We start from the raw sequence: 6114 nt of genomic DNA, 5'->3' as shown, positions 1-6114 counted from the left end.
TAGCATTTAGTACGGCAAAATAAATGGTTTGTTAATTTTAAAATTATTTACTTGAATATATCTATATGTTGGAGATAAATCTAAGAGCATTCTACATAAAGAGAAAGTACACTAAGATGTTGTGTGATATCTCCATAAACATAAAAATCATACATAAATCATTGGAACGTTTTTGATTTAAAATATTTTATTGCAAAATGTGCAATGGGATTGGGCTATCTAAGTACGGTTACTTCAGGTCATCTCCCTGGTGATGTATCTAAGTACGGTTACTTCAGGTCATCTCCCTGGTGATGTATCTAAGTACGGTTACTTCATTCATCTCCCTGGTGATGTATCTAAGTACGGTTACTTCAGGTCATTCCGTGTGTATCTAAGTACGGTTACTTCAGTCATCTCCTGGTGATGTATCTAAGTACGGTTACTTCAGGTCATCTCCCTGGTGATGTATCTAAGTACGGTTACTTCAGGTCATCTCCCTGGTGATGTATCTAAGTACGGTTACTTCAGGTCATCTCCCTGGTGATGTATCTAAGTACGGTTACTTCAGGTCATCTCCCTGGTGATGTATCTAAGTACGGTTACTTCAGGTCATCTCCCTGGTGATGTATCTAAGTACGGTTACTTCAGGTCATCTCCCTGGTGATGTATCTAAGTACTAATCGGTTACTTCAGTCATCTCCCTGGTGATGTATCTAAGTACGGTTACTTCAGGTCATCTCCTGGTGATGTATCTAAGTACGGTTACTTCAGGTCATCTCCCTGGTGATGTATCTAAGTACGGTTACTTCAGGTCATCTCCCTGGTGATGTATCTAAATACGGTTACTTCAGGTCATCTCCCTGGTGATGTATCTAAGTACGGTTACTTCAGGTCATCTCCCTGGTGATGTATCTAAATACGGTTACTTCAGGTCGTCTCCCTGGTGATGTATCTAAATACGGTTACTTCAGGTCATCTCCTTGGTAATGTATCTAAGTACGGTTACTTCAGGTCATCTCCCTGGTGATGTATCTAAATACGGTTACTTCAGGTCATCTCCCTGGTGATGTATCTAAGTACGGTTACTTCAGGTCATCTCCCTGGTGATGTATCTAATCTGAATACGGTTACTTCAGGTCATCTCCCTGGTGATGTATCTAAATACGGTTACTTCAGGTCATCTCCCTGGTGATGTATCTAAATACGGTTACTTCAGGTCATCTCCCTGGTGATGTATCTAAATACGGTTACTTCAGGTCATCTCCCTGGTGATGTATCTAAATACGGTTACTTCAGGTCATCTCCCTGGTGATGTACATGTATCTAAATACGGTTACTTCAGGTCATCTCCCTGGTGATGTATCTAAGTACGGTTACTTCAGGTCATCTCCCTGGTGATGTATCTAAGTACGGTTACTTCAGGTCATCTCCCTGGTGATGTATCTAAGTACGGTTACTTCAGGTCATTTCCTTGGTGATGTATCTAAGTACGGTTACTTCAGGTCATCTCCCTGGTGATGTATCTAAGTACGGTTACTTCAGGTCATCTCCCTGGTGATGTATCTAAGTACGGTTACTTCAGGTCATCTCCCTGGTGATGTATCTAAATACGGTTACTTCAGGTCATCTCCCTGGTGATGTATCTAAGTACGGTTACTTCAGGTCATCTCCCTGGTGATGTATCTAAATACGGTTACTTCAGGTCATCTCCCTGGTGATGTATCTAAGTACGGTTACTTCAGGTCATCTCCCTGGTGATGTATCTAAGTACGGTTACTTCAGGTCATCTCCCTGGTGATGTATCTAAGTACGGTTACTTCAGGTCATCTCCATGGTGATGTATCTAAGTACGGTTACTTCAGGTCATCTCCCTGGTGATGTATCTAAATACGGTTACTTCAGGTCATCTCCCTGGTGATGTATCTAAGTACGGTTACTTCAGGTCATCTCCCTGGTGATGTATCTAAGTACGGTTACTTCAGGTCATCTCCCTGGTGATGTATCTAAGTACGGTTACTTCAGGTCATTTCCTTGGTGATGTATCTAAATACGGTTACTTCATGTCATCTCCCTGGTGATGTATCTAAGTACGGTTACTTCAGGTCATCTCCCTGGTGATGTATCTAAATACGGTTACTTCAGGTCATCTCCCTGGTGATGTATCTAAATACGGTTACTTCAGGTCATCTCCCTGGTGATGTATCTAAGTACGGTTACTTCAGGTCATCTCCCTGGTGATGTATCTAAATACGGTTACTTCAGGTCATCTCCCTGGTGATGTATCTAAATACGGTTACTTCAGGTCATCTCCCTGGTGATGTATCTAAATACGGTTACTTCAGGTCATCTCCCTGGTGATGTATCTAAGTACGGTTACTTCAGGTCATCTCCCTGGTGATGTATCTAAGTACGGTTACTTCAGGTCATCTCCCTGGTGATGTATCTAAGTACGGTTACTTCAGGTCATCTCCCTGGTGATGTATCTAAGTACGGTTACTTCAGGTCATCTCCCTGGTGATGTATCTAAGTACGGTTACTTCAGGTCATCTCCCTGGTGATGTATCTAAATACGGTTACTTCAGGTCATCTCCCTGGTGATGTATCTAAGTACGGTTACTTCAGGTCATCTCCCTGGTGATGTATCTAAATACGGTTACTTCAGGTCATCTCCCTGGTGATGTATCTAAATACGGTTATTCAGGTCATCTCCCTGGTGATGTATCTAAGTACGGTTACTTCAGTCATCTCCTGGTGATGTATCTAAGTACGGTTACTTCAGGTCATCTCCCTGGTGATGTATCTAAGTACGGTTACTTCAGGTCATCTCCCTGGTGATGTATCTAAGTACGGTTACTTCAGGTCATCTCCCTGGTGATGTATCTAATACGGTTACTTCAGTCATCTCCTGGTGATGTATCTAATACGGTTACTTCAGTCATCTCCTGGTGATGTATCTAAGTACGGTTACTTCAGGTCATCTCCTGGTGATGTATCTAATACGGTTACTTCAGGTCATCTCCCTGGTGATGTATTAAATACGGTTACTTCAGGTCATCTCCCTGGTGATGTATCTAAATACGGTTACTTCAGGTCATCTCCTTGGTGATGTATCTAAGTACGGTTACTTCAGGTCATCTCCCTGGTGATGTATCTAAATACGGTTACTTCAGGTCATCTCCCTGGTGATGTAATCTAAATACGGTTACTTCAGGTTATCTCCCTGGTGATGTATCTAAATACGGTTACTTCAGGTCATTTCCCTGGTGATGTATCTAAGTACGGTTACTTCAGGTCATCTCCCTGGTGATGTATCTAAATACGGTTACTTCAGGTCATCTCCCTGGTGATGTATCTAAATACGGTTACTTCAGGTCATCTCCCTGGTGATGTATCTAAATACGGTTACTTCAGGTCATCTCCCTGGTGATGTATCTAAATACGGTTACTTCAGGTCATCTCCCTGGTGATGTATCTAAATACGGTTACTTCAGGTCATCTCCCTGGTGATGTATCTAAGTACGGTTACTTCAGGTCATCTCCCTGGTGATGTATCTAAGTACGGTTACTTCAGGTTCCCTGGTGATGTATCTAAGTACGGTTACTTCAGGTCATTTCCTTGGTGATGTATCTAAGTACTGTTACTTCAGGTCATCTCCCTGGTGATGTATCTAAGTACGGTTACTTCAGGTCATCTCCCTGGTGATGTATCTAAGTACGGTTACTTCAGGTCATCTCCCTGGTGATGTATCTAAGTACGGTTACTTCAGGTCATCTCCCTGGTGATGTATCTAAGTACGGTTACTTCAGGTCATCTCCCTGGTGATGTATCTAAGTACGGTTACTTCAGGTCATCTCCCTGGTGATGTATCTAAGTACGGTTACTTCAGGTCATCTCCCTGGTGATGTATCTAAGTACGGTTACTTCAGGTCATCCCTGGTGATGTATCTAAGTACGGTTACTTCAGGTCATCTCCCTGGTGATGTATCTAAATACGGTTACTTCAGGTCATCTCCCTGGTGATGTATCTAAATACGGTTACTTCAGGTTATCTCCCTGGTGATGTTATCTAAATAGGGTTACTTCAGGTTATCTCCCTGGTGATGTAATCTAAATACGGTTACTTCAGGTTATCTCCCTGGTGATGTATCTAAATACGGTTACTTCAGGTCATCTCCCTGGTGATGTATCTAAATACGGTTACTTCAGGTCATCTCCCTGGTGATGTATCTAAATACGGTTACTTCAGGTCATCTCCCTGGTGATGTATCTAAATACGGTTACTTCAGGTCATCTCCCTGGTGATGTATCTAAATACGGTTACTTCAGTTCATCTCCCTGGTGATGTATCTAAATACGGTTACTTCAGGTCATCTCCCTGGTGATGTATCTAAGTACGGTTACTTCAGGTCATCTCCCTGGTGGTGATGTATCTAAGTACGGTTACTTCAGGTCATCTCCCTGGTGATGTATCTAAGTACGGTTACTTCAGGTCATCTCCCTGGTGATGTATCTAAGTACGGTTACTTCAGGTCATCTCCCTGGTGATGTATCTAAGTACGGTTACTTCAGGTCATCTCCCTGGTGATGTATCTAAGTACGGTTACTTCAGGTCATCTCCCTGGTGATGTATCTAAGTACGGTTACTTCAGGTCATCTCCCTGGTGATGAAGACCACAAGTCCCTACCTATCAGTATATTGTATTTGCTATCCCATATGTACTCCATCAAATGCACTTTTAGTATCAGTACGTCATATTTAATATCTTTCCATTTTCCATTCTAATTAACAACACATTTTTTACAAAGTTTCAATTGAGAGTAAATCGAATTTTATATTGTCGATTATGTATTCTAGTTGTATCTGATATGAAATTGAAAAGGTATACCGTAAATTGGGATATTTTGGATGTAGTCATATTTTGGCTTATTTGGCGTTTGGCATGAATGCGCCAACATTTAACACGCCAAAATTTGACATCGTATTTATTGTTTGTATATATCGATCAATACATGGACATTGTGCATGCTATTCGTTAGGTATGTGAACTCCCGAATAGGTATGTTCTGTGAAAAAGTAAAACATTACCTGAGCAAGTCTTTTGTTTGTGCAAATATGTACATCATAAAAAAGTTGAAAATTTAAGAAAAATCGGATGAAAATTCAGTTTTGATTCTTACATGTAAAATATTTCATGTGATATTCATATGTATCATACGCATGTTTTTCACATGTAAATATAAATCATGCGATTCTCATGTGTGCAATAAATGACATGTAAGTCGCATGATAATCATATGAGAATGACATGAAATTTTCACGCGAAAATCATGCGTGTCAAAATATCATATGAATTACTCATGAGTTCATGTGAAAATCACATGAAAATTGCCACGCATGATTTACATGCGTGACACTTTTGCCTGTGTAAGACATGTGACTATTAATTACTTATACTGGACACCAATATTTCAGAGGGTTGTCTTTGTATCGATATGGCTTCAAAACAAATAACGTCAGTTTTTCATCGTTGAGGGATCTATGTGTATAAACAAAGTAAATCTTCAGAGTTTTTATGTTTCAATCAATCAAATTATCAGCCAAAAGTAACACGGCATAAGAAAACGCCAAATTTAAACGCACCAAATTTAACCATCCAATTCTGCTTCAAAAACGCTTAAATTTCCCGACGCGAAAATATACCAATTTACGGTATGATACTGATAGATATATTACTAAACATAAAGGGATTGACACCAACGCGTTTGTTGCAGTGCGTTGTGTCAGATACGTACATTGAAGTCCCATGGAATTTCTTAGAAATAACCACAAAGGCAGGCTTGAATTAACTAAAGATTTAATATAAAAATATACAGAATTAGGTAAAGTAATAACTGATTAATCATAGACTGACTTTATCAATTTTCATTTTAAAGTGGTTGGTATTAACTGGTAGGCAACGTATTTGGGTTATTATTATTATTTTTTTTTTTTACTTTTTCAGGTTTTTTGTGCTATTAGGTTCACATTTCTTCATACATATATATATATAGGTAAAATGGAAAACACCAGAAAAGAAATTGATATGTGTTATAATATTATTATGCAAGATGCAGGGAATTGTTTATTTAAA

This window comes from Argopecten irradians, chromosome 12, assembly GCF_041381155.1.
Source record: "Argopecten irradians isolate NY chromosome 12, Ai_NY, whole genome shotgun sequence".
Classification (NCBI taxonomy): Eukaryota; Metazoa; Mollusca; class Bivalvia; order Pectinida; family Pectinidae; genus Argopecten; species Argopecten irradians.
The sequence above is the reverse complement of the archived record's forward strand: the minus strand, read 5'-3'. Positions refer to the sequence as shown.